General features: G+C 47.2%; 1 protein-coding gene across 8 annotated transcripts in view; it reads left to right on the top strand.

Annotated features, from left to right (window-relative positions):
• CYRIB (CYFIP related Rac1 interactor B) overlaps positions 1 to 13,928 on the top strand; it is a 130,660-nt gene that overhangs the window by 26,706 nt on the left and 90,026 nt on the right. For all 8 annotated transcript variants that reach the window (XM_033125865.1, XM_033125863.1, XM_033125862.1 and 5 more), the window contains exon 2: positions 9,886 to 9,938. The gene's annotated coding sequence lies outside the window, so the exon portion shown is untranslated. The remainder of the gene's footprint in view (positions 1 to 9,885; positions 9,939 to 13,928) is intronic.

Genomic DNA, 13,928 nt, shown 5'->3' with positions numbered 1-13,928 from the left:
CATGGGAAAGGGGCTGTGTTTATGGGGTTCTTTCAATGGTTACATCACCCCTATGAGGAGTGGGGCTTTGACCTCAGTGGGCGGGAGTGGATTACAGAACATACGCGTGTGTGGGGGGGACATATGGAGGGGTCGCCCTCTTCTTCAAAGAGCTGATGGTGGCAACTGGGATGGTAAAAACACCTACTTTTGGAAACACTGTTCCTGTAGGTGGAATGTGCGAATGCCTGGGGCTGGGAGAGGTGTTGTCTGTGTGGTTCTCCTCCTGTGGAGGAGAACAGGTCGCAGGGGCCAGGTGATGGGGCCTCGTAAGCTGTGTGAAAGGGACTGGCATCGTCATCGGTAGGCAGTGCGGAGCAATTGAAGGCTTTGTGTGTTGGAAAAGGTAACCAGTGACAGTGTGGAGGGTGAGGGACTGGAGTCTGGGCTCCACAGTGACAGGCTGATGCTCTGTGGGCACAAAGCAGAGGGCTTGGGGCCTGGAGCCAGCCTCCCAGATGCCATCAAAGCCACCAAGTCAGATGCATGGGCTGCCAGGGCAGGAAGCGGGGCCTGGTAGCAACCAGCAGTTGCTCATTAACCCATTGGGGATGGTATCAGTCAGTGCTCTGGGTTGCAAGTGGCAGAAACCAAACTCAAAGTAGCCTGGGTTAAAAAAATTAATTTACTATGTTTAGTCACTAAACAGCCAGGCGTGTCTGGTCCAGGGGCCCAAACCAATGCTGGCTTCAATTTCTTGGCCCTGCTTTCCTCCCTCCCTATGTCTCAGGTGGTCTCTCCCTTTGAGACGGCAAGAGGCCTACATGCTGTCATGTTAACTACCCTGTGGGGTGGGGCAAATGTACCTCTTTCCAGTGGCTTCTGCCCAAGTGCTGGGAAAGGCTGTTATTGGCCAGTTAGGGTCACATGCCCATTCTCGAATCTCAAGAGGACTCTTGTGGCCACTTAGGGTCACATGCCTATTCTGGAACCAACTGTTGGTTCCAGAAAGTTCTGTGCTGAGTGCCCTCCCCCAGGTAACATGCTGGTCCCTGGAGCACATGCGGGGAGGGTTGAGGATGCTTCTATAGGAAACCTGGGTGCCATTGCTAGAAGGGGCATGAAAGCTGGGCAGGCAAGACGTCAGCTGTGCATTGTCGGGAGCTCCGTGCTACGTTCCTTTTGCCCAGTTAGGGAGACTCCTGCCTCAGTGGTGACCTGAACGTGATGGAGTGAATGTCCTGGAGGGAGGGAGGTGTGGTGGTTCCGTGGTCTGTCTCTCGGTGCCATTGTCACATGAATCAATCTCTCTCCTCCTCTCCCTCTCCGTCCAGCAAACATTTGGTGGTGATGCCTTGTCCCTCCTCTGAATCCCTCAGAATTTTGTTTGCCCTCTTCATGCCCCTTACCCGTGCCCAGGGGTGGTGGTCAGAATGTTTAACATTGGGCACCCCTTAGAGTACTTTCTGGAAGCCTCCACAGTGCCTGACGGTAACTCTTTCCTTGCTGGGTCCTGGGGGAGGTCTGGCAGCCGTGGAGGAGAGTCACTTAGGGAGAGGGCTCTGCACGGCAATTATTTCCCAACCTGTTTGAAGTATTTCAGTATTTTAACAACTGGTGCAGCCGTGCTGGTGTGAGGCAGCACTTCCTGCTGGTTTGAAATCAGCTTTCAGGGTGGGGCTGGAGTAGAATGTTCCTCGCTTCCATCCATGTCTGCCCCTGTGCACACGCAGGCCCTCACAGGATGTTCAGGGGGCCTTTCACAGAGTGACTGTGCCATTGATTTTTGAGGAGGTCGACCGAGAAAAGCAGGGGAGACTGCTCTGGAAATGGCGGCTTTCCCCTGCTCAGCCCACACTGTCAGCTGGCTCTGTGCAGTTGTTCAAGGCTGTTCCTCCTCTGAGGTTTGCCTAGGCCACCTCTGCCCACACGCACTCGCTTTGCACCTGAGCTTTTTTTTTTTTTCCCTGTGAGCAATTCAGGTTTATAGGCCTTGGAGAGTGTGCAAATATTTGATTTTAATTAAGGAAGTCTGGATTGAGGAATAGAAAAATGTACTTCTTGTTTATTATTTCTGGGGGGGGAGGGCTTGGGAGGCAGGGTAGGACGACATAGGGTGCCCCCAGCCACATCATCAGTCACCTGGTCCTCCAGGGTGGTCCAGGCACCCAAGAGGAAAGGCCAGGCCAGGGGCAGTGGGGTGTGCCAGCTAGCCCAGGGTGGCCTGTGGGTAGAGAAGGGGGGCAATAAAGCAAGAGGCTGTACACCTGGGAGATTTTCGGGGGCGAGAACCTGGAGCGTGCAGCAGGTGATGAGAAGGATGGTGCCTGCCACCTAAATAACACCGACGGCGTGTTAGGACTCCCTGCTGGCTGGGGTGCTCCTCGGATTGCCCATCTGACTGATCCCTGTGACTGATCTCCATATCTTCACCATCTTTAGTGACATATGATTACTCCCATTTTACAGCTGAAAAAGCTCAGCCCAGAGAGGTTATGGAACGGATCCAAGATCACCCAGCTGTTAAGTGGCAACTGGTATGTGTCAGGCTCCAAAGTGTGCAAAAACCACCCCCCTGTGCAGTGCCCAAAGGTGTTCTTAGGAGACTCCTCCCACTGTATTTAAGGACAGGTGGGGACCTGTAAATGAGAGCCTTAGAATATTAAATGAGATTTTATCCTGACTGATAGAGCCTACATACTGGCTGTAAGAGGAAGAGGAAAAGGTGTGTGGGGGAGGCTGAGGGTGGGGGCGGCCATGGTCAGCAGCCTGAGGCATGGGGAGGAGAATGAACCCAGGAGCCCAGAGTTCCTGTCCCAGCCCTGCCAGCAGCAGCAAGGGGCTTTGGCTGAGTCATACCATGTCTAGGAGCTGGGTTCCCGTTTGGTGAAATGAAGGCAACAGCCACAATAATAGCGTTTCTTGTGGGTTTTCTTCGTGTCAGCACCAGCCCTGGGACACCAGGACTGAGAGAGGTGAATGGATTAGCGTTCTGCCTTTGGGTGCTCAGCGGTTAGGGGGGAAGGACCCTCCCCACCAGTGCTGCACCGGAGACATTGGACCGGAAGGTGCTCTGCCAGTGGGGTGGGAGGGAGGGGAGCTGCTGGAGTCCCAGCTCTGGCTTCAGGGCCCTGCAGCCATCTGCCTGTGGTCCCTGCGGCCAGAGGGAGGGACCCATTAACCAGAGGACTCCTTCCTCCAGCCCGCAGAGTGCGTCTCTCCGCCGGTGCCCCCCTCCCTTCGCCCCTTCCACTCCACCCTTCACCCCACCCCCGACCCCGGGCTGCTCCACAGAATCGCTTCCCAAGCATTCGGAGGGAAAATACCGGGTCCCCAGCTGTGCAGCACGGTCACCTGGGAGCTTTCTGCAAACACCGACTCCCAGTTCTGGGGAAGACTGTTTTTAAAAAGCTCCCCGGGTGATTCTGATCCGCAGCTTGCTTCTCCTGGGACCCACCGCCCATTCCTGCCGAGGGGATGGATTAAATTAGGGCCGGGAGCGGCTCCTGAGAGGATTCTGCCGCAGGGGGCTGCGCAGCCGCTGCTTCCCTCTCGCAGCGTCCCGGCCCCCGCGGGGAGAAGCAGGGGCGGCGTCCTTTGCGTTTGGCGCCGGGCCCCACGCCGCTCAGGGAGCGCTCCCAGGCGGTCCCCAGTGCGCCCCGCGCCGCCCCTGGGTGCCGGTGGCCGGCGAGGAGCGCCGGTGAGCGCAGCAGGGACCCCAGGCTTCCACCGCCTCCCTACTCACGCGACCTGGCACAGTGTCCCCTCGATACCCAGTACTCCCCCTCCTCCTCCCCCTCCGCCGCAGTCCGCCCCGTGGCGTCTTCTGATAGAACACAGTGACAGCTAGCTGCAGGCCGGGGACAGAAATCAAGGCAGGGTGGTGAGCCCAGCTGGACAAACAGGGCAGTTTAGAACCAGAATTTAAACCTGATGGGTTGTATCTGGTTGAAATGCCCACTGGTGCTCGTTTCAGTTCAGAATCAGATTCCCTCCCCCCCCAGCATTTTTACATAGACTTAGTTTAGCGGCTTCTAAAGGAATCCTATTTCTTGAAGCTCTGCTACAGGCCAGCTACGTTCTGAACATTGTCTCATAATAAATTTCTAAGGATAAGAGAGGAAGAAGCAAGCCTGCCCAAGAAACTGGGGACACGTTAGCACATGACTGGGTCTAGCTCTGTCTGACTCCAAGTCTCGTCCTTGTACCCAGAGGGGCAGTGGGGTTCCGTGTAGGTAAAACTGGGGCTGCGCTGTCCAGCATGGCAGCCACCGGCCACGGGGCTATTTCCATTAATTAACATGAAATACACTCAGTTACACTCCCCAGAGCTGAGGTCCTCAGTGGCCACATGGCGCCTGCTGCTGCTGCATTGGACAGAACACTTCTATTACTGCAGAAAGTTCTATTGGACAGCGCTGAGCCGGAGTGACCCCGTGGCACAGGTAGGGCTGTGGGGCCAGGCCTGTATGGCTGAGGAAGGGAAATTGTGAGCAGGCTGTGTGACCCTGTGAGTGTCCATCACTAGAGTGACCAGCCGTCCTGGGTTGTCCGCGACCTGCTTTGCGAAAGCTGGGAAATTCCCGGTAGCCTGGGGTGAGTTGGACCCTCTGGTTCACTACACAGTTTTCATGTAAATGTCACTCCTGTGCTCAGTTGAATAAGTGATGGCATCATTCAGGTAGAGTGAGTGGGAGGAGTGCTCGGAGAAAGGGAAGGCCTGGGGTAGGAGGGCCCCAGCAGGGGCCCCCATCTAGACTGAAGCCTCCCTGACGGGACACCTGAATTGAGAGCGGACACCTGGAAAGCAGTTAACCAGGTGAAGGGTTTTGGAAGGTAAATGATCATCCCTAGGTAGTTCGGAGTTGGGCAACTTGGTAGCTGGTTTTGATTCTGCTGTGATCTGACGGTCTGACCGCAGTTACGTTTCTTTCCTTCCATGCCTCAGGTTCTCTCACTTATGAAATCAGGCGGTAGACCAGATACCCAGAAATGATATTCGAGACCTCTACCCATGTCATTTTTTCAAGTAAATAGTGGTTTGTCTTTAAAGGCGGCACATGCTTATACTTGAGTGTTTGATTATCGGTTCTCTGTTATTTCGGAGACTCCATCTTTACCTTGCTCTTCTGTGCATCAGCTTCTCTCCAGTTCTCCACCAGTTCTCCACTTTAAGGAGGGTTCGGGCGACATCACAGGGTTAAGGAACTGAGATGGTATTACGTCTGGCGCGCTGTGGCCATTCAGTACACAACAGTTTCTTTCCCCGCCTCCTTCACTTCCTCTTCACTCACCTTCATCTTATGTTTCTTAAATCAATGGTATGCTGATCTGGGCTTCTTGAAAAAGTAAGAAGACCACCTAGTATATAGTACACAACAATAATTAATGTTGTTAGCTTAAAGAGATGATTGGTTAAAACTTCAAAATTTTTATTTTGAATGTTTGCCAGTATGTTAACTACCCTACGCATGTAGTCTCTTCCTTTCCCCTAAAATATCTGAGAATTCTTGAGGTTAAAGGCAGATGTTTCCCTTGGGCATAGAGTTGCAAGTACTACATTAAAAACATTTTTTAAAATTCATAAGCAGTAGATCATGATACTATGGAATAATTATTATAAATAGCTAACATTTATTGAGTATTTAGTACATATTAGCCACTGTTCTGGGAGAAAATTTCATTACATAAGTGATTAAGGATTGTCAGAAATACTGCAGAGCTCTTGTAATCGAACAGGATTATGGGTATAAGTTTATAATTTTATTAACAGGGATAGAATGAATCATGGCTAAGCAAAACCAGCAAATGGTAAACAAGCCAATAAAATTACAAGATGAATTCACTGAAGAGGAGGAGTAATTACTTGAGTTATATTTTTTTTGTTTAATTAACACTTATTAAGTGTCTTCTGGGTAGCAAGCACTGTTAGGTAGTTTTACGTCTGCTCTTTTATGTAATTACAATGGGTTCTTCCCTTCCAGATCAGATTTCCCATGGGCTTCCTTTGACTAATGAGTTATCCTAGCCCAGTCCTGGGTCCCATTTGTGCATTATCATTACCTGGGGAGCGCTGGAAAACTATGGTGCTGGACTTGCATCCTGCGTCAGAGAGGCTACTTGTGCAGGGCTGGGCCCCAGCAGTAGTAGTTTTAAAAGTTTTCCTCCCTCCTCTGTGAACTCTGGGTAAGCTGGGGTGAGAACCACTATGCTAGACTATTTGAGATGTTATTTCACTTGCAGAAAAAATATTGACTGAAATGCCTTAGCAGTAAGCAACTTCGCAGACTTCAGGAGAAGAGTTTGCTATGCCAGGTAGAATTAAGTAAAACACCTGTTTTCCTTTGTTTGCTTTCCTATTAACTGGGACGTGGGAAGTGTCGGAAGAGTTAGTAAGTGAAACAGGCTAGAAAAAGTTGGCCTAAATGTCCCAGACCCAGAATTTCCAGATGCGCTTAATTTGTCATCTGGGTTTTGCTGTGATTTTTATCAGAAACATGCCAGTGACTTGGGTTATAAGTGGTTTTTTGTTTTTTTGAAGAAAAGATTCTAAGGAACTTCTACACTAGAGGTAATTCCTTTTAATGAAATACATACATAAGCACAGAGTACAGATCTGTGAATAAAAGAGTTTAAGAGGACACAGAGAATGATGGAGGGGTTATAGGTTGAAATGGCTTCTTTAAAAATAGTCTTTGATGTCGTAGTAAAGTTGTTTAATATCAAAAACATTAAAAACTACGAAGGAATTAAGTGGTTTGAGGAGCTGAACTTTTCTTTTAAAAATTGTTACAGCCTTAGATCACGTAGACCTAAAACAATGATCCATGATCAAAAACATATCCAGTCCCTAAAAAATTTCCTGGTCATCTTCGTAAATGGATTTGCATCAATGGGAACTTTTGATCTCGCCTAAGAAATTCCAGGAGTACTGAGGGTGAGGTGTAATTGGTGGTTAGATAAAGGAAAGCCTCCATTAGACCTGCCAACATTAAGCATTTCCTCCTAAAATTAAGCCATGTGTCTGGTAGAAGTGAGCAGATACCCTGCCATTTAAGAACATTGTACCCTTTTAAAAACATTGTATTGCAATTGCTAAGAGACCTTGGGCAAGTCGTATCATTTTTTTTGGACCCGGGGTTCTTCATGGGTGTCATGAGAGGATTGTCAGTTTTCAGTGACACTGAGCCCCAGATGTCGTCTAGAGAGCACTGGAAAGGCGAGTTGGCAGGACTTCAGGTCTCTGGGTCTCCTGCCCTGGCCTCAGACAGAGCTGCTGTTTGGGGGAGGGTTCTGTATGGGTGTTCATTTTCGGAGAGAAAAATATCAATTCTGCATGCATGTTGGAAGACCTCCTATGCATCAGGCATAGTACCAGGTGCTGGGGCCACCAGGATGACCAAAACACGGTGTCAGCCCTCAGGTAGCTTAAAGTGACACAGATAATGCCAGCATTTCTTCAGGTAGGTCAGGGGCTGGGTGGGAGAGGGGGACAGTCCCCTCAGAAGACTGTGTATATGAGCCCTGGGTGGTTTTTTCTTTTTTAGCAATAAATGACAAGCAGAGGACAGCTCCCTCCTTGAGTCACTGCCTAGTCATTCCTGAGGGGAAAAGAAAGAGGAAGGAGGAGGGCCCACGTGGGATGGTTGGGACTTCCTTATGCCCTGGAGTGGACTCAGGGACTTGGCATTCTGGTGAAAGGGCTGTCGGGGAAAGAGGATGGTCTGGGCTCTCAGAACCAGGTAATCAGGCCTTAGGGCTGGGAGGGACCTCGGGAGGTTACCTAGTCCAGGCAAGGCACCCTGGCAAGCCGGCCACCTACACATCCAGGCCTGCGTGGCCTACCTCTGTCTTCCCACCTCTTGTGCTTGGCCATGTAACCCAGCACCTTAGCCTGTGGGCCTTTGCACGTGCTGTCAATTCCGCGTGGATCCCCACCTGCCTCGGCTGGGCCAATTCTAACTTGTCTTTTAGTTCCCAGCTTAGACAGCACCTCGTTGGGGAAGACTTTCATACTCTACCCATCACTTTCCATCCCGTGCTGAGTAATGAAAGACCCTTTTCTGTGACTGCGCAGCAGCTCCTGCACTCAATCCTGTTGTATCACTTTTTCACTCTCCATTATAATTGCTTTTCTGCCTGTCATTGTCCCACTGATCAATGAGAGCCCCTGGGTGGCTGGGGCAGTTTCATTCCTGGAATTATCTCCATGGCCACATGCTTAGCACATCACAGGTGCTCTGTAGATACAGTTTTTGAATGAACGAGTATCCTCCCTTAACAGCAGAGCCTGCAGGAGCTCAAAGAGGTTTGGTGACTTGCCGGAAGTCACACAGCTCTGAGAGCCTGAGCAGGGGCCGCAGAACATGCTGTGAGTCTACAGAGGAGAAAACATCAGAGCCAGTTTTTAGAGCCATCGTCCAGGTTCTCTCTGCCCATATTGTGGAAGTGAAAAAGTTGTCACCCTTGTTTTGAGATGACCACTTTCCTTCTAGGGTTGCTGCACTCTGTCTCCTGGGTGTATCTCTATGGGATGCAACAACCAGCTTACTCTTCATGTTCTTAAAATAATTCAAGAGTTTTGTGAAGATGAGTTGGTGTACTTTTTCTAATTTCTAGGACTTTTGCCCAAGGCCCTAAAATTTTCCCCAACGGAACAACTTGTCCCCATTTTCTATTTTGTAAATGTGGTCAAAAAAATCAGAGGCAGAAAAAAAAATCCTTTATGTAACTGGAAGACATAGTGGGAAGAGTCAGAAGAACTGACTGAAATCGTGTTTCTGGGCATTGGGGTGTGTGTGTGTACGTGTGTGGGGCGTGTTGCACACATTTGAGGACATAACTTTGTGAGTGTACTGCGATGGTTCTTAAATCTCTTCTTTCTTTGGCTGCTGAGCAGTTCTGTGATTATTTTAAAAGGAATTTTAAACCACACTCATGCAAACAAAAACAACAAAAAGAAAACCTGTACTGGCAAACCAAAAGATTGCTGGCAAGAGCAACAGAAGTGGTTGTTGAAATGATCAGCTGATAGTGTTTTCCCAGCAGACAAACATGCTCCCCAAACCTTTTGTGAATAAAATGAGGCAGGTTAAGTGCCTTCCGGTAGTTTCAGCAAGAAGAATACACTAATGCAGCTAAAGATCTAATCAAAATAAAGGCCCGGAGAAGCCATGCTGTTTCTTGTTGATGCAATAAGAGTGTCTAGACACTGTCGACCTTGCTCCCACCTTCACACTAAATACTGGTGAATGTGTTCAAATGGGATGTCTAGCTATAGTTTTTATGAAAACTCTCTTTGATTCATAAGTTTTTGTCAAAATCTCTCTGTAAGATTTGAGGGTGCTAAGGGTGGTGAAATGTACGTGTTTGTTTTCCTTTCTCTACAGTGTAGAAACCTAAAGCAGGAAGTGATTCAGGGGTAGAATGACTAACATCAGTTCAAACTCAGGTTGAGCTGGGCATTTTGCTGGGACCAAGACTTGCTTCTAGAGCTCAGAGTTCCAGCCTCCTTTATCGCAGATTTCCAAATCTGAAAGGACAGCCTGGCCCCACTCTCCATCCCTGGGACAAACACGGTCCAGCCAAACTGTCCCTCAGTCACAGGAGTTAGTTCTGGAACTTTGCTCTTTCCTTACTGTGCAACCTTCAGCAAGTTACTGAACTTCTCTGAATCTCCGTTTCTTTATTTGTAATACATAAGACTATTGTGAACATTAAATGAGAAAAACGCTTGTGAAACGTGGCTCTGTGAACTCTAATAGTCTGAAGACATGGAATTTGGAGTTGGTATTCCCAGACTAGCTTTGGTCTGGGAAAAAATAATGGCTAGGATTTATTGGGGGCTTAATGTGTGCTGAGGTCTGTTGTTACTTGCTTAATCCTTGTTGTAACTCTGTTTTACAGGAGAAGAAACTGAAGCCTGGAGTTTGAGTAATTCATTCAAGGTTATCAAGTTGGTAAGTAACAGCACCTTATTTGACCACGGCTGTCTTGCTTCAGCCCCTGTGCTCTTAACCACTTCACTAGGAAGAAAAACTTAAGTGGATGGTAACATTAGGCCGGGACATAGATTTCAGTTCAGTGCCTCTGTTGAAATGAGAATCCATAGGCATTCTTTCATTCACTCCATGAATATTGAATGAGAACCTACAAGGTTATCAGGCCAGATATTAAATTAAACAAGGATTATAACTTTGGAGGGAAGAAGACACTCCCAGCCTCCAATCTTCAGTCATAGTAATAATAATAACAATAATAAGTAACATTTATTGATACTATTGAATAGCAGACCCTCTGCTAAAGGGCTTAGTCTGAATTATCTGTTTAACTTTACAACAGCCCTAGAAAGTTGACGTTCAAAGAGAAGTGAATTGCCCACATTCACTCCCTTAGTAAGTGGGTGTCTTAGTCCATTTGGGCTGCTGTAACGGAATACCATAGACTGGGGGCCCTATAAACAACAGACATTTAATTCTCACAGTTCTAGAGACTGACCAGCCCCCAAATGAAGGTGCCAGCAGATTTGGTGTCTGATGAAGGCCTGCTTCCTCATTCATCGATGGCCGGCTTTTTGCTATAACCTCATGTGGCAGAAGGGGCCAGAGAGCTCTCTGAGGTCTCTTTTATTAGAGCACTAATTCTATTCATAAGCCTCCACCCTCATGACTCAATCACCCCCCAAAGGCCCACCTCCAAATGCCATCACATTGGCGGAGTAGGTTTCCACATATGAATTTTGGGGGGACACCGTCACTTGCAGAGGTAGAGTCAGTAATCCCATCCAAGCCGTCTGGCTTGAGAGCCAGTCACCTTAACTATTGTAAATGTGTCACTCTTGTTAAGTCCCCTCATAGAAAACCAATTCTGTGCGCCTGGTGCCCTCTCTCCCCAGAGGGCACTTCTTTTTTCTGCCTCTTCTTTCCCTAGCCTTCCTGGTTTCCTCACCACCCTCCATTCAACGGACTAGCGTTGGGAGACGTTTAGCTGTAGAACGGAGATCAGTCTGCAGAATGTTATGTGGCCGTCTCTCATGCATGCTTTCCACTTTTATTTTAACTGAGGAATAACTGACATCCTGTCATATGCACCAATCGTAATCCTAGAGCTTGAGGAATTTTCAGTATGTCGCTGTCATCTCACCACTACCCAGCTCAGGGTACGCAGTATTTCCATCATTCCAGCAACTTCCCTCGGGCCCCTTTGCAGTTACTCCTGCCCCCAGAGCTCCTCACTGTTCTGACTTATGGAAGTCATACCTCTTAGCATATCACAGATTCCTGCTTCTAAGTCATCCAGATCCAACTACACTTGCTCAACAAAAACAAAAAGTAGAGCTAAAAATAATGCTTTCAATGGCGTGGGTGATCCTGTCATTCCACCCAACTGGCGTCTCTCTTGTAGCGAGTGTAAAAGAGAGACGCAGATCTGCTGTTCCTTCTGTCGGTCTTTGTTCATGTGGTTTTTTGGAGTGTGAGCAGCTTGCGCCATCGATTGTGTTTCTCATATTTATAGATTTTAACTCTCGTACAACAAGTCCCCGACATCCAAGCTGGCTATTTCTTCTGGTGCTCAACTGAAGATACCAAATGCTGAAGTAGTAATAAAATAGGCTCTGATGGACTTAACAGGAGAGGGTTTGTCAGTCTCCATGTGTGAGACCTTACTATGGGATTTTCAAGGAGAATTTTGACTCCTTTAAATTTTCATATTACACACTGACTCTAGAAGTTAACCCTTGAGTAAGATGCACTTGTGATGCGGACAGAACACCAGTGTAGGTAAATGGTGATTTTAGATTTGGTGACTTGGAATCACTGTGGCAACACGATGGACTACGCTGATTTGTGTGAGTCCTTCCTTATGTGAACAGAGAGTTGACTGAAATATAAGAACGATATCCTGGGGAGCTCATCAGAAAGGGAAGTCCATGAGTGTCAAAAATGCAGAGAAATCTCAGCCCAATGGTTATGTAAGCTGAAGCCGTAGGCAAAAGCCCCATAGGCTTTTGCACCCAGGAATAGGCACTAGAGTGTGGAGTGTTAAGATGTTAATGCCACGGTGGGTCTAGAAATGAGACCTGGGCCCAAGGTGGAATGGAGCATCTGGAAATCTAAACCATCACACTTCTTCATGAAAAGGGGCTAAACAAACTCTACTGTCTGGAGAAACAGAGGAAGCTTGCCTTAGTGGAAAAAAGTCACAGCAACAAATTAAAAACCTGGGGCTATATCATATGTGGTTGTGGAATCTATATTATTATTGTCTATGAGGTATAAGACCCCACAAGCTGAGAAATTAACATAAAACTGGCCTAGTACCATGGAAATCCCTATCACAAACACAGAATCCCTCCGTTGGTATATTTGAACAACCCGACTTAACAGGATGCTCACAGAAAGAACTGCCTTTTCTGGTGATGAGTCCCCGGCCTCTTTCCATTCCAATTAAATAATATGAACTATTCAGGAAATGAACTACTTTGAGTTGAAAGTCAAAGGACCATCTAAACGAGGCTATAAAATAGGGTATTTAAAATGGTTAACGACTGAAGATGACATCATGAATGTAAAAAAAGATGAAAGAAGAGTATTTGAAAGCAACCAAACTGATACGAAAAACAGTCATTGAAATTAAAATCCATCAAAAGGGTGAACTGACTAGACATAGCGAAAGAGAAAATTAGTGAACTGGAAGACAGCAGTAATAGTTTACATGTGTTAAGTTCTTCGTGTATGTCAGAAACTGTTCTGTGTAATTGCATTTAATCCTCAGAACAAAATTATGAGGAAGGCATTATCACTATCATCCATGTTTTACAGATGAGGAAACTAAAGCACAGTAGTTTAAGCCGCTTGCCCAAAGTCATAAAGCTGGTAAGTGACAGAGCTGGGATTTGACCCCAGGCTGTCTAGTGTAGCCTAAAGTCTGTGTTTACAATTACTACACTGTGGAAAATTGTCAAGAATAATCACTAAGCAATAAAGAGATGGGAGTATGAAAGAATCCAAAGAGGAAGAGAGAAGAGAATGAGAGGGTACTACTTGGGTCACAACAGAGGAACTAGGGGAGAGACAGTATTAGAAGACATAATGATTAGGTGTCCCTTCAGATCTTCTCCAGTCCTAGGTTCCAAGCATTTGTGACCATATCCAGGGTGGAAATTTTCCAAGGAGGGTGGCAGAGCCTCAATTTCCACAGTAGTGTGTGCATTGATGTGCTAATGTGTTTGACAAAGGTCTCTGGGGTGTGGGGGAGAGAAGCCCTCACTTGTAGCATCTGCTCATTTCTACAGTATAAATACTTCTACCGTGACCAATTGCAAGCTACTAACATGGTGTCGCTGAACACAGAATTGGGAAGAGATATGCAGTCAGCTCTCCTGAGCCAGTATGAGCCGGCTCCAGGACTCCGGTGGCTCTGACATTCATTCAGTTTTAAACTCTGCTCTCTGGGTTGGGAATTCAGGGATGGAATTTTCAGGAAGTCGTAATGTCATATGTGATGTCAGAGGTGCAGGAAGAGACAATGGGATAAGAGTGGCTCTCTGCCCGGCCTCTTTCCATTAAAAAAAACAAAACCATTTTGTGAATGTGGGTGGAGAAACGTGCATACTAATTACATTATTGGTGACAGTGAAAATGAGTACCTGTTTGAAGAGCAATTTGGTAATGTCGCATAACATTTCGAATGCATGTACCTGTTGACTGTAGTTCCACTTCCAGGATTTTATCTTACAAATCCCATCTTTCCTATAATTACACATGTGTATGCTGACGTGTATAATGTATTTTCATTGCAGCATTGTTTGTAAGGGCAATACCCAAATGAAATGTACATCAATTAGAGATTGATTGAATGAATTATGGCATATTCTTACAGTAGAATACTGGGCCACTGTTTAAAATAGGAATGATCTCCACGTTACATTCTGAAGTTAAAAAAAAAGG

This window comes from Rhinolophus ferrumequinum, chromosome 14 (genome assembly GCF_004115265.2).
Source record: "Rhinolophus ferrumequinum isolate MPI-CBG mRhiFer1 chromosome 14, mRhiFer1_v1.p, whole genome shotgun sequence".
Taxonomy (NCBI): Eukaryota; Metazoa; Chordata; class Mammalia; order Chiroptera; family Rhinolophidae; genus Rhinolophus; species Rhinolophus ferrumequinum.
This window is presented reverse-complemented; position numbering and strand designations above follow the sequence as displayed.